Raw genomic sequence first — 23,970 nt, 5'->3', positions numbered from 1 at the left:
TGACCTTTGGACTCATCTGTCTGGCTCCTATCTCTACAGGCCCCAGTTTGCCAGGAGACTCTCCCGCTTTGGGCTGTCTTGCTAGATATGCTACCTTAGGCAGGTGCTAGGGACCTAATCCTGGCCCTTGAACGGCATTCAGACAGTATAGCAAGAAATGTTTCACTAATGGTATCTGATATGGTGTAGTTAAGATTAATGGAGAATAAAAACACATTACTTAGAAATAATTATCCAGGGCTGGCCCTGTGGCTTAGCGGTTAAGTGCGTGCGCTCCGCTGTTGGCGGCCCGGGTTCGGGCCCCGGGTGCGCACCGACGCACCGCTTCTCCCGCCATGCTGGGGCCGCGTCCCACATACAGCAACTAGAAGGATGTGCAGCTATGGCGTACAATTATCTACTGGGGCTTTGGGGGAATAAATAAATGAAAAAAAAAAAAAGAAAAAAGAAATAATTCTCCATAGATCTAAGGTCAACAAAAGTCTTTTTTTCTAATGTTAAAATATATAATTTTTTGGAGGGATGGGGGAACAACTTGAAATAATCAGAAAACACCTTCACATTAATCATTCTTGTCAAATATTACTTCACATTTGTACTTAATACCTTTCTCCTCCTGGACATCAGAAAGAACACCTGGGTATTCTGGGAGAAGTTTATTTTTCTCCAAATCAATTTCTGGAAAAAATGTGTCACTTTTAAATTCCTGTATGATCCTTGTCACAAATAGTCTTAAGATGGCCTGGCTTGTTCATGGCTTCCTTGTAAACAGAACTGCCTCCCACTATCCAAACTATGTCTACTTTATTTGTTAATTCTGGTTGCTTAGTTAGTGTTAGGGTATCATCCAAACTTGCAAGAAAAGGAGCTTTTTGTGGAGGTTCCTTAAGTTCTCTGCTGAGAACTTTATTAATTCTGTCCTTTAAAGGTTGATTCTTCTCAGGAATGGAGAACTAGGTCTTCCTACCCATAATCACCAAATTCTGTTTACCTTCTACTGAAGAGGTTGTGGTCATCCTTTGGAAATACTTAATTCATTCTGGAGTGGGGGCCAGGGCAGGTCCCTGTTCTTTCCGATGCCCATGTTCTGCGACACGGTGATGTAGTGGATGAGCCATGACAGCGGCAGCAAACACTTCCAAGCTCACTTGAAACACTTTTTAACTTATTTTTAATCGATTCCTTTTGATCTATTTGGTTATTTCCATCTTCTCTTATGAACCATGCTGCACTAAACATTCTTTATACAAATACTTTTTGTACTTGAATAGGTATTTCTGGGGATAAATTATAGAAGTAGATCAAAAGATATGAAGAGAAGTATGTCAAAAGTAGACCAAAAGTTATGAACATTAAATGTTAGCTATTGTCGGTTTTAAATGGTTTGGTTCCTGGTTCCATTTAGATTTTGTTTTTCTTTCTTCTTTCTTACCTTTTACTTTATATTATTTTGCTTTATTAAATGTGTTCTAATTAGCCACTTTAAATCCTTTTTATAACAAAGTGGGAGAAATAAATAGAATGGCATTAGTTATAAAAGGGAACCAGGATTTTTTTTTTATAGCTTTTCTTTTCTTTTTTTTTTTTGTGAGGAAGATCAGCCCTGAGCTAACATCCATGCCAATGCTCCTCTTTTTGCTGAGGAAGACTGGCCCTGAGCTAACATCCATGCCCATCTTCCTCCACTTTATGTGGGATGCCGTCACAGCATGGCCTGACAAGCGGTGCGTCGGAGTGCACATGGGATCTGAACCTGGGCCGCCAGCGGTGGAGTGCACACCCTTAACCATTACACCACAGGGCCAGCCCCAGGATTTTTTTTTAAACCACAATTTTCCTATTTGGCCAAGGAAATAATATATTTAAAATATTGAATTATATAGCTAACTTAGTCTTTTTTTTTTTTTAATTTATTTTTCCCCCCAAAACCCCAGTAGATAGTTGTATGTCATAGTTGCACAGCCTTCTAGTTGCTGTATGCAGGACGCGGCCTCAGCATGGCCGGGGAAGCGGTGCGTCGGTGCGCGCCCAGGACCCTAACCCGGGACGCCAGTAGCGGAGTGCGCGCACTTAACCGCTAAGCCACGGGGTCGGCCCTAACGTAGTCTTTTTTTCCTTTCTTATTAGCCAAATAATTTTTTCATGTTTTCTATTTTCAGCAAACTTACCAATTTACAATTTTGTTCCAAAAGAAGGTAACCTTTTAAAAATATATGTAGACGGAGCTACTGATAAGAAAAGCTTGAGTATGTTTTAGGTGGTAGCTAGTGAATGCCTGAATTCCCTCCTAAATTGAATAGAAGTTGGTCCTTTGGAATAGAGTATACAAATTTAGATTAGTAAAATTCATACTTGTTGAAATGGAGCTTATTGGAAAGAATCTAGTTGACTTACTTTGTGCCTCATCCATATTGATTGTCTTAGTTCCTAACAAGTGTCTAATGCACAAATAGGGGGAATTAAAGGATTTTGGAATTATTAGGGCAGACTACCAGCTGTGAGTCATGCATTTCCCTGATCTTCTGTTAGTGACTGTGAACTCCTTGAGGGCAAAAACTGTCGTCTTTATCTGAGATGACAACTAGCAAATCACTAATGGATTTTTAAAAAATGTTAATTTCCTTTAAAATGTGTCTGTATTCCTGACATTTGTTGTTGTTGACTAGTGATAGTAAATATTGAAAATATTTGTAAGAAAGTAATCTAGAGTCTGCATATTGCATTGTCTTTAAAGGTTATGTCAAATTAAACCATAGCTTTTAAAAATAAGTATTTTTTTGAAACCTTATACTTACTGTAAGAAATTTAGACAACACAGGAATGTATAAAATAGAAAGTGTACTGTAGCATCTTAAGTAAGTATAATCTTAATCTTTTTTTCCTTTTGGTAGTTTAAAAAAGGAGACCAAACTTACAAGTGTACGTACAGAAAGGAATTTTTTTTCTTAAATAGAAATGAGATTGTACTGTTCAAATACACACTATTTTGCAGGTTACCTTTTTCATTCAGTGTGTCATAGACATCCTTCTATAACATTTAAAGAAGCAATTTGATAAGTGGTTAAGATCCCTGGTGTCTGGAGCTGGACTGTTGGGGATGAATCTCAGCTTTCCACTTACTGATGTTGGGCAGACTACTTTGCTGCTGTGTACTTTGGTTTTCTCTTGAAAAATGGGAATAATTGTTCTTAGGATGGTTTGAGAGTCAGCATTAACATGTAAAATGCTTGAAACATGAAATATATTAACATGATATTTAGCTTAATAAGTGTAAGTCGTAATGATTATAATACGGCTATTCCTCATTTAAAAAATGTGTATTCTATAACATGGATTTAACACATTTATTAAATCATTCTCTAATTGATGGGCAGGTAACTGTACTTTAAAGCACCTTATTTTTTCCCTGGATGTTTTTAAAGTATTGTTTGGTTTTTGTTTTAGTACTGCTAACAACTCTTTTTTGCTCTTAGTTCCTTAGCTGAAGAGCTTAAAGCTTCAAAGCTTTCATAAAACAAGGAAGTAATTAACCATCTTTCAGTCCTAACCCTGAATATCTCTGCTTTTCTCAGATCCCATTTTGTGCAGTTTGTAAAGTAGTCTCATTTTCAAATGGCAGTCTTCGTGTCATCCATTGCTAAAAACTACTTTCTCTTATTTTTATCTCTTGTAACCTGCTACGTAAATAATTCTGCCCAGACTGTTGGGACCTTGAATTTTAGTGAACGGAAGAACATTTTGTTGTTTCTGTTCTGCTGTTGTGTTAGTTTATTGCCATCTTTGCAATTGGAAAATCAATTTGATAACTATTTTGTCATTGTGTTTGTTATCCACAGATGTATAGAGAACATTATATTTTCCTGACAAAGACACATTGTGATAAACTCTTGAGAGAAGTTAGTGTAAAACAAATTGGGAGAGTGCGTTTAAGAGTGTGAGAAATTGGGCCGGCCCAGTGGCTTAGCGGTTAAATGCGCGCGCTCCGCTGCCGGTGGCCCGGGTTCGGATTCTGGGCGCGCACCGGCGCAGCGCTTCTCCGGCCATGCTGAGGCAGCGTCCCACATACAGCAACTAGAAGGATGTGCAGCTATGACATACAACTATCTACCGGGGCTTTGGGGGGAAAAATGAATAAATAAATAAAATCTTTAAAAAAAAAAAAAAGAATGTGAGAAATACTAAATTTTTTAGTCATTGAACAAAGTTAGTTACCATTTTCCTTAGACTTGAGTGACTCAAGTAAGTAATCTTTTACTTTTTTTTTCGTGAGGAAAATTAGCCCTGAGCTAACATCCATTGCCAATCCTCCTCTTTTTGCTGAGGAAGATTGGCCCTGGGCTAACATCTGTGCCCATCTTCCTCTGCTTTATATGGGATACCACCACAGCATGGCTTGACAAGTGGTGTGTCAGTGCGCGCCCAGGATCCGAACCTGCGAAACCCGGGATACCGAAGCGGGGCGCACACACTTAATGGCTGCGCCACTGGGCTGGCCCCTACTTTTTTTTTTAATTGAAGAAAATGCTACCTTAATTAGCATACTTTTAGGGATATGGTAAGGCTAGGATAGTAGTACTCAATCTTGGCTGCTCAGTCGGTTTTGCAATTAAAAAAAAATACAGACATCTTCTGAATCAGATTTTGGAGTTGGGGTTTTAGATATGCAACTAAAGTTGAGACTTCTGGCCTAGAAAATTGGAATGTTCAGTTGTGAGTTAATTAAGTCTTGCATATTCTGTAAGGGACATTAAATTAGTATTTGCTTAATTATTTGGACAATACTTTTTCTCAGAGGTTTGAGTGCTAGCATGATGCTTGTTGTTGGATTTAGAGTCTACTCCTTGTTATGATTCTTGACTTAAAATGACCAAGAAGTGAATGATTCCTTTACTTCTCAATGGACGTGTCCTTTAAGTTTTTTTTCTAGATTAATACTGAAGTAGAGTTTTGCAAATGACTAGAGGAAGATGTTCTTTCCTTTTGAAATAGGTTGATTCTGGGACCTGGTAGTTAAAGTGCAAACCAAGCATTTTGCACCTGACATCCTCTTAGAACTTGGAATGTTAACAGTATCTAATTAGTCCAATTGACAAACTGATGGGCACTGACAGCCTTTATCTGTTTTCTTTCCGGTTATGAAGTGAACTTTCTTAATTCAGCAAAGTTTATTGTGTGCACAGCTTTGTGCAAGCCCCATGCAAATGAGTAAGGCATAGTCCTGCCCCTCTTGTTATTATTGAGGATTGTTAGGATTACCATAAGCCTGCCTAATATTTTAAAAAAATATGTGCTACAAAAGTGAATGTGTTAACATATTCTTTAGTGTATAATGGAGAGACTCTTTGATTTTAATCTGAATTCTTCCATTAACTAGTATGTTACCAGATCCTGAGCCATTGTGGCACTCCAAGGTGTCAGGGATGCAAGGTTCTGTCTTTTGAGCGTGACCTCTGTTGGTCAAGTGCACCTTGTGATCCAAGAGGGCTGCTCCAGCTCTAGTCTATAAGTTTGCATTTCAGTTAGCAGGAAGGAGGCGGGAGAGGACAAAGAGCCACTTCTTTTCTTAAAGGGCACTTGCCAGAAGATTCACATACCACTTTTACTTTTATTGTGGAAGGAAAGGAGAAACAGGAATTGTGGGCAACTGGCAGCCTCTGGCACAGGGGGTTTTTATGAGGATATGCCCAGCAGAATGACAGGGTCCTGGTGGGTGCTTAGTCAATGGTAATTTATAATGGATGTTTTTTAGTGAGGAAAATTCACCCTGAGCTAACATCTGTTGCCAATCTTCCTCTTCTTTTGCTTGAGGAAGATTAGCCCTGAGCTAACATCTGTGCCATTCGTCTTCTATTTTGTGTGTGGGTTGCCGCCTCAGCATAGCTGACGAGTGGTGTAGATCTGCGCCCGGGATCTGTACCCATGAACCCGGGCTGCTGAGGTGGAGTGTGCTGAACTTAACCACTATGCCACGGGGCTAGCGTGTATAATGTTTTAAAATTCAATGCTTTCAGTACTTCTTATTTGCCTAGTTCTTTGCTCCACTGTATATACCCTGGAGCTTTAAGGAAGAGAGGATGACAACTATACCCGTTAAGATAAATGGCCTCTTTCTAAATTAGCTTTAATCTTTTTGAACACACATATACTCACATGAGACAGTTAAACAGCGATTCATTAAAACTAAAACAAAAGAAGTCTGTTACATATTTGCTAGCTGTTGAAAAAGGAAGATAGTGAATGACGTAGGTTTCTTAAGATGTAGTCTGGGCTAAATTCTTCTTATACCAGCTCACACACCCACATGTAAAAGAATTTTAAGCAGTATAATTGAGTCATAACCCAAATAACAGAATTATATTTTAATAGTATATTATATTCAACTTCAAGGTACTCAGTAATTCACCAGTAAAATCTTTGTTAGATATGTCAAAGAATGTTGAAATGCCTAGTAATGAACTAAAAAAATAGTGGAAATGAATGTAGGGAGAATCTTTATAAGAGATTTTCACCTATTTGCTCCCTCCATCCCCAAGTTCACTACTGTAAAATTACTGTTTTACTCTGGTGTGTTTGAATTTTTATGTTAATATTTTTGAAATATAATTTTTCATTATTTAACATGTCTGAGTAGATATGAATATTGGAATGAATTATAGAAATAAACATGATGGAAGATAAAAATATATATAGGAACAGGAAATATGTTTATGGAGCTGACCATTAATTTGTTTCCTTTCCTTTTTATATTATAAAAGTTCTCATATTATTTGACATATTTCATTGCAAGAAGATTCAGCTCTAGATTTGGTGTTTTTGTTTTGCTAATGGAGCAGATTTAAAAACTGTCTTGTATCTTTAGATGTAAGAAATTAGATATCTAAAATCCCTACAAAGGAGGGATTTGTGCCCTTTGAAAAACGAAATTCCATATTTACCTAAGAATTTGAGGCTGAGGCTACATAAGTACTATGTCAAGTCTATGTCTACTATGTCAAGTACTATGTCATAGTACTACATAAGTACTATGTCAAGCTACATAAGTACTATGTCAGAATGATATATTTGTCAGTCTTGGTTTTAATAACATTTTAGGATTGAATTTGCTTTTGCTCATGGTGAAGTAATAATAAGAGAACTTAGAATTATCCTTTTCATTCTATATTTTTATTTATAATTCATGACAATGAAAATCTCTTAAGAAGTAGAAACACTCCTACTTTGGTTTTCATTCAAGTAAACGTTTTCAGGGTGATGGGAGTGATTTTATTTTTATTAGAGAAGCAAATTATTTCTCTCCCCTTAGTTTCACTTTCAATGTTTATGTTTATGGAATTATGTTTCCATTAAAAATAATTAGTAAATTTTCTGCTTTCAGTTTTAATTACCTGTATTTGTGGCTTAATTGAAATCTGTTTTGACTAGTAGAAATAAATAGGTTTTGATTATGGGAATAAATAACTCATGTGATTAGATTATGGAAGTAAAAAGTAGACTGCCAATGAAGCATTTAAGTAATGTTTTGGTGTTTGTAAGGGAAAACTTAGGGTCTTTTACACAAGACAAAATTTTGGTGTCTAACTTACGAGAGTTTCTTGACCTTTTACTGGTGCTTATCATTCCCTTTTAAATGTAGACTATTTTGATATTTTGGATAATATACCATAATTCTGTGAAAGACATAAAACTTTTCTGGCTTTCTGTGCACCCTGCTTTTTCTTTTCCGTTACCTGCTTGGTCTGCTTCTAACATCTGTTCTTCTCTGTGGGGTTATTTTACTTCTCTGCGCTCAGTCTCTTCCTCTGTAAAATTGATTAATTAGACTAAGTTAACTCCAAGGTCCTTTTTGACCTATTTATTTTATTAGGCTATGATTAGGGCAGAAATAGTCCCATAACCTTCTTTTCATCTTCCTAGAAATAGGCAGCAGACCTTTTTGTTATTAAGGGCTTTCTTGAGGCACAATAGGGAATTATGTGGAGGAAAACCTTAGCAATAAAGAATTATCAGAAAAATTTGAAATATCGTTGATATTAGAGACAGTCTTGCAGAAGAACTCATTTCCTTTGATTGTATTGCTTATTATTGGGATTGGTGCACATTTTAACATTTTTCTTCCCACTTTTTCTCTCTCAGAATAATAATCCTGTTAGAAAAAGTATGAATTAGCAGTCTCTTTAGGTGCCTCCAGAATCAAGGGACATTCCAGATCCTCATGTCCAATAGAACTTTCTGTGATGATGAAAACAGTCTGTGTCTGCACTGTCGAATGTGGCAGTCACTAGCCAGATGTGATGATGAGCACTTGAAATGTGGTGAGTGTGATTGAGGAACTAAATTTTTGAATTTTATTTAATTTTAATTAACTTAAATTTATATTTAAATAGCTTCATGTGGCTAGTGGGTGCCATATTGCACAGCATAGCTCCAGATTATCCATTCGACCAGCAAATATTTTTTTGAGCACTCAGTGATATGCCCAGCTTTATGTCGGATGCCAGAGATATTAGGATCTGGCGGTATGGTGAGGGAGACAGAGAGACAGTTAAAGAGATAAATGTAATGCAGTGTGATAGTTGCTGTATTAAAGAAAAGCACATTGGCCCTGTAGGAGCATAGATACTGGTTCTTACCTAATCCAGGCTGGGGGGTCACACTGGGGGTGCTCTTCTGTTGGAAGAAGTCGGGTATCAAATATCCCCTTGTGTTATACATGGGCAGTGAGCTTGAGTCAGTCCTTGTTACAGCATCACCAAGGGATATGGAAGCACTTGGCCGTTACGTATTAAGTGTTTGGGGTCAGCACTAGTATTTTTCTAATTTAACTCTGGACCTTGTATAGAATTGGTAGGTCTTCATTCATTTGTGATGAGATTAACTTTATTTCTCTTGTGAAAATCTGAAGAAGAGCTATAAATCACCAAGGCTGCAGTTCGGCTAAAGTGGTTACTTGTAAGTGAGTGCAGTTTAGGACAGTTTCTAAGGCCATGTCTTGCCCTCAAATAACATGTTGTTTGTGTTATCAGGGACTGGCAAGGAGACTGCCTTGGTTCTGTGATCTTGGCCGGATGTCTTGCAGAGATCCTTGGGGTCAAATTTCCAGGGCTTTGGGACTTTTACATATGGATATTGAGTAGAAGAGTAACAGTTCTTACAGCTTCTTTAGGACTGACCTTTAACTTTTTCTAGAGATAACGGAATGCCCAGTCAGTTCTTAGGGCTCCTGGATGTCAAGATCCATTTATAGTCCCTTTGGTTTGATCTGTTCAGAACCATTTCAGCCATGTAAATTTCCTTGACTTGGGAAAGGAAGGCCTTAGGAATTCTTTCTTTTTTGCTCAGAGTGAATTTGTGCGATTTTTGCTCTTAACTCTGGTCCCCATTTTCCTTGAGGTCACTCTTGAGGAACTCAGGTCAGTGTGATTCATGTGCGTTAATAATGCATTAATTTTCGTAGCTTTTCTCTAGACACTGAAGAGTAAGAGCTTTGACTTTTAGCCCCAGGGGACATATTGTTAAGTATGCATTTACAAGTAATTTAAATGGATTGCATTCATCAGTAAATACCTTGTTTTTAGGATGTTTTGAAGTTTACTTCTCTGTAATTCTTATAAAAAGAGCTTGAGTTTTGATGTTTGGTATGGTTTTGATGAACTGTGGTCCACTGGGCTATTTGTGGTGTAATTCAGTGTAATAGGAGGAGGAACAATTTTACTGTATATTAGTTAATCTAGAAAAGTGGAGTTTACGGTTTTAATTTATTCGGATAATAAGTGTCGATGTGAGACCATAAACATGTGCCCCAGGTAATTAGAATTCTGACAATGTAAATCTTTTCTTTATCCCTTCATATTTGATTTTTAAAAAGATTGAACTTGGGTTTGGTTACAGATTACTTTAGCCAATATTTTTGAAATTTTAATCTTAGATGCAGATTCAGCTAATACTACTTACTGAATACTTCTGAGGTGCATTATGTTTTCAGTTCTTTTTTTGGTATGGATCATTTGTCCAGTGGAAATATGTGAGCCACTATGTAATTTTAGATTTTCTAGTAACCATGTTAAAAAGTAAAAAGAAGCAGGTGAAATCACTTTTAATAACATACTTAACCCACTGTGTCCAGCATATTATTTTGTCAAGATGCGATCATTATAAAAATTATTAGTGAGATACTATATTTTATATTCTTTCTTTGTACTAAGTCTTTGCACTCCAGTGTATAATTTACACTTACAGCATGTCTCACCTTGCACTAGCCATATTTCAAGTGCTCACTAGCCCCATGTGGCTTAGAGGCTACCTATGAACAATGCAGTTCTGTAATATATCTAAAGGATACAGGGCCGGCCCCGTGGCTTAGCGGTTAAGTGCACGCGCTCTGCTGCTGGCGGCCCGGGTTTGGATCTCGGGTGCGCACTGACGCACCGCTTCTCCAGCCATGCTGAGGCTGCGTCCCACATACAGCAACTATAGAAGGATGTGCAGCTATGACATACAACTATCTCCTGGGGCTTTGGGGGAAAAATAAATAAATAAAATTAAAAAAAATAAAAATAAAGGATACAGACTGCTTTCCTGTCTGCTTTCAGAGAGGACCAGGACTAGCAGAGCTCGGGGGCAAAGGGAAGGATGAAGAGGAGGAGCTATATGGCAGAAAATAACCAATCAGTAGGGTGATGCTTCACACCTCTTCCCATCTGGGTTAGTTGGTGTACTAATTAACAGCTATGGATAAATTTATTATTTATCTGTTTTCTCCACTAAACCAACTGCTTAAGGCAGGAACTATGTTTTTTGTTTCTATTTGCCTAGGGTCTATCAGTGCTAGATACAAAGTAGACACTAATAAATACTTACTAGATGTCTGTACTGAGAACAGGGAGCTTTAAACACTGCCTATGAAGATTATTGTGTTTCTGGGAGCTGGATGTGTTGTGTCACTCATATTAGTTATATATGTATCCATTCCCAAGGTTATTCCACAAATTGGGAATAGAGGAAAGATGTATACACTATCAGGAATAAGACCACATGTGAAGACTCCAGAGTTACTAAATATTGATGTACTGTGTCATATTTTGGCATTTTTATACTTTAGCAATTGCCACTAATAATAACTAACATTTGATGAACATATTCTATGTGGACTATTCATTTTTTGTCTCATTTAATTTTTGTAATACTGATGTGGATGGGTATGTGGAATTGACCTCATTGTATAGATGATGAAAATGCATTGTATGGTCTTCTGTTGCAAAAGGCATTTACTTGTCATAAATGGAGTTAGTATGTGAGTTTAGTGTGTGTGGTAGGAAATATTTTTCCTCCTAGAATCTACAGCAGTCATATGGTGATGATTATGTTTTACATAAAATTTACATTTGTGTTTAGGGAGATGCAGAGTGGCACATCTGGTTTGAAAACTTAAAAAAAAATGTATTTTGAAATACTGCATATATACAAAAATATGCTATAATGTAGTAAGCTCATGTATCCATCAGCCATCTTCACAAACAAAATGTTAATCAATATAATTAAAGTCCTCGGCATGTACCCTCCTTGGTCACTTACTCTTCTCTTTCATCAGAGGTAACTATTATCCTTAATTCGGGATTTATTAGTCCAATGTACTTCTTTAGATATTTACTACATATTTATATTCGAGTTAATATCTTTTTAGTTTTACTTCAGCTGCAGAAGAAATCAGAATTATTAAATCTCAACTGGTGTGTGTGTGTAGTTTTTCAGCCTGTGAGCTATTTTCTGAACTTCCAATTTTGTATTTCTGGATAGAGTTAAGTCTCATTTTGACTGAGAGGGAGGAATGTTTAGTTTGAAAGAGCTACTCTAAGTATTATTAGCCAATATTTTGAACTCTTAAGATTTTAATCTCCCAAAGGGCAGGGACAAGACCATTTTAAATTATTTACCTCACTGAAGTAAAATTCTTTTATTTTTATTTGTTTTTTCTTCCTGGAAATTCGTCTCTCTCTTTTTTTTTTTTTTGGTGAGGAAGATTAGCTCTGAGCTAACATCTGTTGCCAATCCTCCTCTTTTTTGCTGAGGAAGATTGGCTCTGGGCTAACATCCGTGCCCATCTTCCTCTACTTTATGCAGGACACCTGCCACAGCTCGGCTTGATGAGCGGTGCCTGGTCTGCCCCCAGGATCCCAGCCTGTGAACCCCGGGCCGCCAGAAGTGGAGCACGCAAACTTAACCACTATGCCACCGGGCCAGCCCCTGAAGTAAAATTCTTATGTGAGGTTTTATTATATTTGATCTGTTCACTGTTAATAGGCATAAGCATAGAAGAAGCAAGTGACATTGAAATCCACAGTGGAAATCTAGGAATAGAATTCAAGGACAGAGGATAATGCATATGATGACAATGATCTTTAAAATCTAAATTCTGATATCTTGGGCCAGCCCTGGTGGCCTAATGGTTCAGTTCGGCACGCTTTGCTTCGGCAGCCTGAGTTTAGTTCCTGGGCACAGACCTAGACCAGTCGTCTGTCAGTGGCCTTGCTGTGGCGGTGGCTCACATACAAAAAGAGGAACATTGGTGAGGGATGTTAGCTCAGGGCAAATCTTCCTCAGAAAAAAAAAAATTCTGATATATCTATTTATTTATCTATAGATAGGAATAGCAGTGCTTATGTTATTAGGATAATGGGGGGGACTAGAGCATATAAAGTGCCTTGAACCATCCTGGGGGCTTTATTAACAGCATATCAGATATTTTTCAAACCTTAGTATTTGTGGCCTTTGGTCTTGGTCTGTTATTAAGCCTGTTTTTTAATTGTTGGAGGAGGTGGTGATGAGTGGAGTATGTAAGCTAGAAGCTACTCCTTTTTGATTTTGAATGCTCTGAAAGATAGGGCTATGGTAGAAGGTAGGACTGTGTTCACTTCTTGTTTGCTGTGTTCCCTTTCCTGTAATTAGCAGGGATACTCCCAACTTGTGTGGCACAGACACCAGCCATGAAGAAAGAAAGATTTGTCGTTGACCTGAACCCTGTCTGTAAAGTGCAATATTATATAACACTGGTACATTGTCATTTTTATTTAATAGGATTTTTTCCATCTGAAACAAAAATAATAAAGGTTCATAATGGAAAATTTGGAAGCTTTAAAAGATGTGAAGAAAAAAATCAACCATAGTTCCACCATGCAGAGAGAACCTTTTTTTTGAATTCAGTACTTTTCCCTAGGTTTATTTCATTCTCTCTTAATTGCTTCAGTTCTTCCATACTTTCTAAGCCAAGGTTGGATGAGAGGTATTGGAGTTAAAAACAAGGGTTTTTAGAAGGATGTTTAGGAGATGATAAACTTTCATTTGAATGTTAAGGAAAATGTTTGAAGGTTACAGAAAATAGCCTCTCAGTTTTTTAACCCCATTTCAAAAGCAAAGACACTTTTTACTATGTTTATTGCGTTTTAAGTAAAAATATCTAGTAGTATTTATCTTTAGTTTGGCATGGAGAACATTGTTTATATTGATAGTGATCTTTATGTTGCCTTCATTATGAATAATACTTTTCCTGCATATGGAATTCTGGGTTGACAGCTTTTTTTTTTTTTTTTTTTTTTACTACTTTGAAGTAGTGAAAACAGTCATTGTCTTCTGGCTTGCATGGTTTCTGACAAGATCTGCTGTAATCCTTATTTTTGTCCTTAAGTATGTATGTAATATTTTTTCCTCTCCTCTGGTTACCTTCAAGCTGTCTGATTTTGATGCAGCTAGGCATGTGTGTTTGCTGTTTGGTTTTATATTTATCCTGTTTGGGATTTCTCTAAGCTTCTTGAATCTGTGGTTTGGTATTTCGTTATTTCTGGAAAATTCTTGGCCGTTATCTCTTCAAGTATTTTTTCTGCCCTAGTCTCTCTCCTTTCTCCTTCTGAGACCTCATTTATATGTATGTTAGTGTCCCACAATAGTAGATGCTCTTTTGTTTTCCTTCTTTTTTCTACCTCTGTGTTTCAGTTTGGATAATTTCTGTTGATGTGTATTCATGTATCTTCAAGTTCATTGATTCTTTCATCAGCTGAGTCAGGTCTGTTGCTGAGTCTTTTGAAGGAATTCTTTATCTCTGACATTGTGTTTTTTATTTCTAGCATTTCCATTTGAGTTTTAGAAATATTTTCCATCTTTGATGAAAGTACCTATCTGTTCATGTATGTTGTTCACCTTTTTCACTGTGCTTTAACATATTAATCATAATAATTAAAAAACATTCCTGTCAGAAAGTTCCAGCACCTGAGTCATCCCTGAGCCTACTTGTATTGATTGACTTTTCCTCTTTACTGTAGGTGTTTTCTTTTGTGTGTGTCTCATATTTTTGATTGTGTTGGGCCTTGTGTATAGAACAACAGTAGAGATTGAGGTAAATAGTATTTATGCTTGGAAATGGGCACATCCTTTCTTCTGTTGGGCCATTAGTGTGCGATGTAGTGTTAAACTAGTCATGAGTTGAGCTAGTTTGGGGTTTTAATGTTGTTATCTTTACCTTCGGTGCACCACAGACTTCAAAGTCTTGTAGTGGTGGCTAATGTTACCCCCAGTGGTAGAAAGCTGTTGCTTGCTAGTTAGTGTTAGGATTGTAGTGGAGGCAGTTATCCTGGTTCAGTCTCAGTCCTATGCAGACCCTGTCCATCTGGGCCTCATAGATGAGGCTTTGTCATTGTTCCCTCTCCTTCCTGTGTCAGCCCATGTTTGCCTTGTATTTGTGGTGGTTCATGGAAGGGTTTTCCTGCCCCTCGCCCAGCATTAGGAGACTTCTGCTTGGTAATCACTGTGGGAGCCTAGGCCCAAGATGGTTTTCTACCCCTCTCTACAGGGGTAGAGGGATTTGCTTATCTCCTTATCTTGGCGAAAAAGAGATGTTTTCCAGTGTCCTGGGAGAGAAAGGATTTGTTGTCACTTCTCCAGTGGCCTAAGGCCTTTGCTTCGTAGGAAAAAATGATCTGGGGAATCAGATGGGGCTTTGTGCCTGCTCCCAGCAGTGGCTGATCACCTCCCCCCCTCTGGTACCATTGAGTGGGACTTGCTCTGTTTTTTTGCCGTAATCCCAGTCTTTTTCATGAGCACCCTATGGAGGCCTGTAGAAAAGAGCTTGCAAGTGAGTGCAGCCTCCCATTGCATCTGGGACACCCAGTTGGGAAACTTGTATGCTACCCCACACTCAGCTTTTAGGAATTTGTTCAATTTAGCAGATTTTCTTTTTTTTTTAATTGAGTAAATTTGATGTGTGACATTGTGTAAGTTTAAGGTGTTACTGTGTGTTACTTTGATACACATATATGTTTTATATGATTGCCAGTGTAATGATATTTATCACATTACATAATTATAGCATAGTATTATTGTCCATATTCCTTATACTGTGCATTAGATTTCTATGGCTTATTTAGTATAATCTCATTACAATTTTGTAGCCTTAAACACCATCACTCTTAAAAAATATGGAAGGCTTCACAAATTTGTGTGTCATTGCGCAAGGGCCATGCTAATTTTCTCTGTATTATTCCAATTTTAGTGCATGTGCTGCTGAAGCGGGCACTAGGAGGTTTTCTTTACACTTGCTATATTATAATTGCCTCTTTCCCTCACGGTCTGCTGTTTGTGTTCTGTCCTTTATGACAGGGCCTTGTCCCCCTTTGGAATTCATTTGTTTGGTTTTCTTGAAACATCAGCAGTCTCTGCTGAGCTTTGGAAGAGTTGTGGTGTTTACATTACCTGGCATTTTCTTCTTTTCGAGTGGATGCCATGTTGTTTGCAACTTTCTGAATTCTAAGCAGAAACAGAAATCATTTTAATAGTAATCTTTAGAGTTAATCTGTGCTAAACTTCATTCCAGGAAGGATTCAAGTGGTTTACAAAAATTCTTGAACTAATACTAGGTGAAAAAACTAGATAAGGAAATCAAAGGGAAAATAAGGATAGGGATTAAAAACAAACAGAGTATGAGAATATTATATAGAAATGAGTACCAAGGACCCTGAATGGTATTGGATGTGGATTGCACATTTGGACCTGAGCTTTATCGTGACCAAATTAAAGTTACATAATTGACAATGCTCAAACTTTTTTTTTTTTTGCTGAGGAAGATTTGCCCTGAGCTAACATCAGTGCCAGTCTTCCTCTATTTTTTAGTATGTGGGCTGCCAGCACAGTATGGCCGCTAACAGAGCAGTGTAGGTCTGCACTCGGGAACCGAACCTGGGCCGCCAAAGCGGAACATGCTGGACTTAACCACTAGGCCACTGGGGCTGGCCCTCAAACTTTTAATATAAATTTATTTTCATGGGTGCCTTTTAAATGTAGGAAGAAATATATATATATATATATATATATATATATATATATATTTTTTTTTTTTTTTTTGGTGAGGAAGATCAGCCCTGAGCTAACATCCTATGCCAATCCTTTTTTTTGCTGAGGAAGACCGGCCCTGGGCTAACATCTGTGCCCATCTTCCTCTACTTTATATGGGACGCCGCCACAGCATGGCTTGACAAGTGGTGCTTTGGTGTGCTCTCGGGATCCGAACCTGTGAACCCTGGGCCGCTGAAGCGGAGCGCACACACTTAACTGCTGTGCCACTGGTCCGGCCCTAGAAAGAAATATTTTTTACTTTTACTGGCGGATCTGGTGGAATAAATTATGTAATGTGTAAGACGTCTATTTTTAATACAGATATTTGCTTTCTTCATTGTACTATTTCTTTCTTTAGTGTATTGTATGTGCTTTTCTCACATTCTCTGCTGGAAATGCTGAGTAATTTCATGAATATTAGTGCCTGATAATGCAAGCTGTAGATGCTAGCTATAAGGCAAATGGTTCGTGAGATAGTTGGTGTTTGAATCTGAGTCCTCAAAACAAGCCATTAACATAGTATTGCTAGCAAGCCAGGTTGGCCTTATGCATAGATGGGGTTAAGGAATTCATTCATTTGTTCGTTTATTCAAAAGACATATATTGCATATCTGCTATGTACCAGGCATTGTATTAAGAGCCGAGGACAGAGCAGTGTGCCCTGTTTTCACAAAACCTATATTTGAGCAGGGGTAGAAAGATAGTACCAGATATGTAAAGCACATGGTAATAACTGCTATGCAGAAAAATAATGCAGGATACAGAGAAGTTGGAGAGAGTTGTTACTTTACATATGGTGGTCAAGGAAGTCTTTTTTAAGGGGAAATTTAAACAGAGAGATGAAGGAAGTGGAGTTTTAAGTTGTGGGATATCTGCGTATCTGTGGATAGAGTGTCTTAGGCAGAGGAAACGGTAGGTGCAAGATCTCTGAGGTTGTCCCATGTACACAAATTTGAGGCAGCTACAGGAGGCCAGTGTAGTTCAAGATGAGGAAGTTAGGGGCAAGTTCGTGTGGGCCCTTGTAGGGACTGGTAGGATTTTGATTTTATCCTGGGATGAAAGGCCGTTGGAGGGTTTAGAGCAGAGAAATGATACTATATGACTTTTGTTTTGTAAGAATTACTCTGATTTTACGTATACCTACCACCTAGATTCTGTAATTGACATCTTACTCTATTGCTTTATTGTATATTGTTCTGTCTATAGATACCAGAAAGACCCTGTTTTCTTTTAAAATACTTGTTCAGTTTCCTAGACAGTATCTTAAATTTTACTTTTAGAACATTTTTCTTTGAGCTTAAGGAATCTGTTCTTGTGATAAAATAGGAATACTTCCAGAAGTCTCTAAAACTATTTTTGGTCATTTATTTATTAAGGTATATTAATTGTGATTGAGATTCAGTCTTTTGCTGTTCTAAGTGGTGCTCAAGATACTTGATGCCTATGAAGGAAGGAGGGGAAATGCCACTAAGTGGAGAAAAGTAGGTTAGAATACAGAAGTGAGAGTTCTGAGGGCAAACTCAGCTACTTCATCAGTTGTCTTAGAGCCATTTCTGTTAACTTTGATGCCTCATGCCTTTGTTTCCCTTATCTTGACATAATGTTTGTTTATTTAAGTCTCTTCAGCTTCAGAATCAATACTTTGTATAAATGCAGTATAGTATTGTGGGTAAGAGTATGGACTCTGGAGTAAGAATCCTTAGATTTGAATCCCAGCCTTGGGAAAGCTTTTTTTTTGCCTTTTGTATGCCTCAGTTGCCTCATCCTGAAATGATGCAAAATATTAGAACTTTTCTCCCAGGTTCATTGTAAATGAGTTAATGTGCATATAACAGGACCTGGCATAGTAAATGCATAGTAGTTATATATTCTTATTGTATGGCATTGTAACCATAGATTTTTTTTTTTTTTTTTTTGGTGAGGAAGATTGGTCCTGAGCTAACATCTGCCAGTCCTCCTCTTTTTTGCTGAGGAAGACTGGCCGTGGGCTAACATCCATGCCCATCTTCCTCCACTTTATATGGGATGCCACCACAGCAGCATGGCTTGCCAAGTGGTGCAGGCACTTAACAGCTTGTACCACCGGGCCGGCCCCAAGATTTTTCTTTTTAAGGGCCCTTTGTCATTGACAAAGTGAGGTCAGTGTTTGAACAGTTTCAATAGTGTTTAAACACTGTTTCTAAGACTTCTTTAGTAAATATAATTGGTTTAGTTGTTCAAGCACAAGTTATCTCAGTATACCCAATATCAGACCAGTTTCAGGGAGATATTAACACTTAGAATTTTAATGGTCACTAGTTTATTTCAAAATAGAAAAATGAACCAGGCGTATCTTTTTTTGTGTGTGAGGAACCAGGCGTATCCTGATCTTCTGGAAGTTAGCAAATTCCATCAAAATCATACGGCTGTTGACGAAGTTTACTGTGAAACAGAAAAAAAATAATAGGCTAATGGAGCCTCTTAAAACTCCAGCTTTAGGGGCCAGCCCGGTGGCGCAAGTGGTTAAGTGCGCGAGCTCCACTGCTGCAGCCTGGGGTTTGCCGGCCCGGAACCCGGACGCGCACCAACGCATCGCTTGTCAAGCCATGCTGTGGCAGTGTCCCATATAAAGTAGAGGAAGACGGGCATGGATGTTAGCCCAGGGCCGGTCTTCCTCAGCAAAAAGAGGAGGATTGGCAGATGTTAGCTCAGGGCCGATCTTCCTCACAAAAAAAATAAATAAATAAAGCTCCTGCTTTAGTTTTATCATATTAATCTGACTTTTGGAAATTACTCAGATGTGTTAACATGTTGTATACTATTCTATATTACTGTTAGAGCTTTGATACCATTAAATAAACTTTGTTAGTTAGAGCTGTAATTCTCAGAAGTTTTTTCTTTCCAAGAGCTCAGTTCTCCAGGCATGAACTGTCATGTTATCTTGTTTTATGCTAAGATGACCATATTATTTATTATACTGTCTAACTGTGTCTCCTCTTTTAAAAGGCTGTTCTTTATAGCTCATAAGCTCCATATGCATAAGCCAGATTTCATCTTTTACATATTAGTGTTATAATGGGTACACAGTTATTGAGAAATCGTTGGCTTTAAGTGGATATATAATTAAGGTAAATTTCTTACACCTCATTCATATTTGTAGTAGCTGATATTGCCTGTGTACATTTTTGGTAATGTGTGCCACTTTGTACATGGACTTGTGGTACTTGTTTCTTAACCTGGGTGAGTTGAAACAGTTAATTGATGTGGAGATAATTTTAGATCTACTTGATATTAAAGAACAAAATGAGAAAACACTGTAGTAACAGAAAATCATGACTGAAATATTATCCTCTCCTCCTTTTTGGTTAGCATTTGAGAAAAGGAGCTACTTAGTGCATGTTTTCACAAAAATGAAGCTCTTTAGTTCACCCAGTTTAAAATGGTTCATCTTAATCTTATTCAAAGAAGTATACTATTTAAGAATATACTTTGTTGGCAGGCCAAAATGAATGTCATTTTATGCTTCTTTTAGGAAGGACTGTATAGAAAAATTTAAAAGCCAACGTATTGAGATTTTATCAATCTTGACTATGACAGCTTGAGATGATTTCAAAATTCTAAGGAATCTGTTTCTGCTGTAGGCAGTCAAGCCCTTCCTCTCTGTACATGCCTTAGTGAGTTGGCCTTCTATAAAGCAAAATAAAGCCTACCCTTTATTTATTTATTTATTTTTGTGAGGAATATCAGCCCTGAGCTAACATCCATGCTAATCCTCCTGTTTTTTTTTTTTTTTTTTTTTGCTGAGGAAGACCGGCTCTGAGCGAACATCTATTGCCAATCCTCCTCCTTTTTTTTCCCCAAAGCCCCAGTAGATAGCTGTATGTCATAGTTGCGCATCCTTCTAGTTGCAGCCTCAGCATGGCTGGAGAAGTGGTGCGGTGCGCGCCCGGGATCTGAACCCAGGCCGCCAGTAGCGGAGTGCAAGCACTTAACCGCTAAGCCACGGGGTCGGCCCTAAAGCCTACCCTTTAAATTTCCGTAGTAGGGTATCAGATTTGCTGGCTTTCTGGGGTTTGAAGCCAGTAGTGTCCATATAACAAGCAATAGCACATCTTTGCTACAGCTTCTTGGATAGCAGTTTCAGTGTGTGCCAAATGAAATATATTTGTTGAAAGCTCTGTAAGACACCTTGAGTCTGAGGAAGAGATATATAATATTTGAATATTTGAGGAGGAGAATATATTTCCAATCCTTGAATTGATCCCTAGACCATCAGAAAGCTCACTGTGTGTACCACAGCATTTCTATCTCAGAAGTGCCTTCACTGTACTGTCATTTAATGCATGTTCTTTGTCATCACTGGAATTATACCATTGAATAGTATTTCTATATTTTTCTTGGGAACTTTGTGGCAGAAATTTGCTTGATTATAATCTAGGAAAAATGTTTTTTTTGCAGATAAGTTTGTTTTCTGCTGTTCAAAGTAAAAAACTGTCTGGTGTAATTTAATTGTCCGGAGTAATTTAAGTCTCCCTCCCTCTTTTTACTTTAGTGCCAGCAAGTTTTAAGCCAAATTTTTGGCACAAATGCTCTGATCTACTTCAGTGTAGGTACTGAGGGTATCAGTTCCCCCCCCCCTTTTTTTTTTTGGTGAGGAAGACTGGCCCTAAGCTAATCTTGCCAATCCTTTTCTTTTTTGCTGAAGAAGATCGGCCCTGAGCTAACATCTGTGCCCATCTTCCTCCACTTTGTATGTGGGATGCTGCCACAGCATGGCTTGATGAGCAGTGCATCGATCTGTGCCCGGGATTCAAACCTGTGAACCCCGTGCCACTGAAGCGGAGCCCGAGAACTTAACTACTATGCCACCAGGCCAGCCCCATCAGTTCCTTCTTTTTTGATTGACTTCTTTTTTTTCCCTTAAATGTCTTTTCTTGTATTTAAGCCCACCGCTGTCTTAGAGTCATTGTGGACTAGGGCAGGTAAAAAGAATTGCAGCACGTCCTTTGAGACTAGATAGATGTCTTGCAACCTTCAAATATTTTGATAATTTTACCATTAAGAGAGAATGAGGAGGATCGTGAAGATATCGCATAAGAGAAAAAGCCTGGCCATCAAATGGAAAAGGAGTTTCTAGAGGATTTTATTTTTAATTGAGTTTGGGTTATATTACTCATATATTCATATTTCCTACTGTGCAGTTTTGCCTTCATACATGATTTTGGCTTATAAATCTTTGGCCTCCAAGATCATCATGATTCAGCTGTTGCCTGAGTCTGAATTAGTAGTTACTTGAAACGCAGCATTGCCACTAGTGTAAGTGCAGTTACACGTCATTCACATGTGTAATGCAAACTGGCAGACTAAACCCCCAGCTGATGTGTTAAATGCACTGGAAAGGAGTTTTTCGCACATTTAAATTGTGTTATTTTCTTACATGAAAGTGCTCAATATTATGGCCTGGACTGTACTAATTGAATCACAGCTGAACTTGAATTAGCCCAAACTGAAAAAAATCTATTGTTTGACCTGGCAGGAAATTTGTTCTGTTATCTATGTGCTAATTGCTAAAAGTATTGAAACATTAGGTATGTGAAAGCATATTAAATAATGAGGTGTTTATTTAAAAAACAGCATGTTTAAATTTGTAACTCATTTTCCAACTAATTTATGACATTCAAAAAAATGTCATTCTCCTTTCACCTTGTACTTCATAACTGATAATAAGTCAACAGGAAAATAAGTTATGTGGTTTCAATTAGTCATTTAGTTTTTTTGGTTTCCTAGTATATGGGAGGATAGAAATTTTTTGGCCTCTTAAAAATGTTTACATAATTTTGTGTTTGTTTAGTAATTGCCATTTATTCTTTGGTGTAAAGGAGTTTTCATATAAAATAGTAGAAGAGGTACTATATTGAGAGCTTATCTAAACTTTATCCTTTCAAATTGAAATATGGCTTTGTTTACGCTTCTCTCCATTGTTTATAAATACATGAATTCATTACTGGGGGAGATAGAGGATGGTGGCCATATGGATGGCCACTGGAACTGGAGCTCAGGTGACCTGGGTTAAATTTCTCCTGAGACCCTCACTAGCAGTGTGACCTTGAGAAAGCCACCTAACCTCTGTTCCTCAGCTTCCTAATCTGTAAAATGAGTTTAATAATAGCGCCTATTTCCCAAGGTGGTTTTGAGTTTTAAATGACAAGAGTGTGTAAATGCTAAGCGTGGAGCCCAGGGAGTGCTCAATAGTACCTGCTATTATTGTTGTGTTTAATTTTATTATTCTTCCCCCAATGCCCTGCCAGTGCTGAGAGGCTCTTTTCTCCAAAGTGGCACCTCTCTCTCTCCTTACCTTCAGCATCTCCTTTCATCCCAGGAGCAGACTGAGGTAGAGCAATTAGCCTTTGGTTTTTATAGCGTAAGTACATGTTCTTACTGAGTTTCAAATTTTAGAATGTGAAACTTTTCCCTCCTTTTTTATGCTACTCACTTAATTCTTAGCTGGGTCAGTGAAGTAGGACCTTGAAGTGATGGAGTAGTTATCAGTGATCACTTAAGTATTAGGAATATCTAGAAGATCCTTGGCGTATCCAACTAGAACACTCCTATTGTTACTTATCTGTATGACAGATTAAAGAGTAGGCCTAATAGTTTGTAAATTCTACTTAGGTTATTGTGTCTTCTCTCTTATATATGAGGGAAGTGAAATAAGTTTCTTTTTAAGGTAAACAAAACTTAAATATATACATTATATTATGTAGCTATTTTGTGTATGTGTAGTCAGTAAATACAGTTGATCTTAGAAAAGGGAGACTTGAAGGTAAGAGTGGTTGTAAAATAGTTTGTCAGAGAGGAAGGATTTAAACTTGGTCTTGAGGAATGGTTAGGATTTGGTTGAGTGGAGGAGCTAGGTGACGAGGGTGAGGCATAGGTTTAGAAGAGAAAATGAATATGGTGTATTTAGAGAGCACTGAAGGAATAACAATGAAACCCCACCCAAAGCTAACATTTGTTGAGCACTGACTCTACGCCAGCTACTGTGTAAGGGGTTAACTCATTTAACCTTCACGACAACTCCATTTTACATATGAGGTTTAGAAGCTTGGCCAGGGTGGCCAAGTGGTGGAGCCGTAGTGCTGCCTCCTAATTTTGTTATAATGGAAGAATTGTATTTGTACATAGATGAAGTTTATCTGTTGCTGTGTAACAAACCACTCCAAAACAGTTGTAAGTGAACATCACAATAAATTTTCACATACCGAAATCACCAGTATAGAATATCAAGTGATAGCATATTACTGGAACCATAGAAGACCCCTAGGTGCCCTTCCAGTTGGTATCTGCTCCCGCTGACCTACTTCTAACAACAGATTATTTTTGTCAGTTTTTGAACTTTATATGAATGTAATCACCCAGAATTTTCTTTTTTGTGTCTGGTTTCTTTTATTCAACATTGTTCGTGAGATTCATACCAGTTGTATATGGTTGTAGTTCATTCATTCTCATTGCTGTAAATGGTTTCTTTTTTTAAAAAAATCGATTTAATTGAACCTTTTGAAAAACAAAGTTTGAAAGTTTTTTAGCATAATAGAAATACAAATGGAGGGCCAGCCC

At 37.7% G+C, this 23,970-nt stretch overlaps 1 protein-coding gene, 1 non-coding gene and 1 pseudogene across 4 annotated transcripts in view; 1 reads left to right on the top strand and 2 right to left on the bottom strand.

Moving 5' to 3' along the window:
• Window positions 1-23,970, top strand: part of EIF4G3 (eukaryotic translation initiation factor 4 gamma 3) — a 328,826-nt gene that overhangs the window by 37,140 nt on the left and 267,716 nt on the right. The window lies entirely within an intron of this gene.
• On the bottom strand, window positions 503-1,059 carry LOC131412914 (dihydrofolate reductase-like; annotated as a pseudogene).
• Window positions 15,456-15,559, bottom strand: LOC131413260 (U6 spliceosomal RNA). The gene has a single exon (XR_009221924.1). It is a non-coding gene; the product is annotated as a U6 spliceosomal RNA (small nuclear RNA).

This window comes from Diceros bicornis, chromosome 13 (assembly GCF_020826845.1).
Source record: "Diceros bicornis minor isolate mBicDic1 chromosome 13, mDicBic1.mat.cur, whole genome shotgun sequence".
Taxonomy (NCBI): Eukaryota; Metazoa; Chordata; class Mammalia; order Perissodactyla; family Rhinocerotidae; genus Diceros; species Diceros bicornis.
This window is presented reverse-complemented; position numbering and strand designations above follow the sequence as displayed.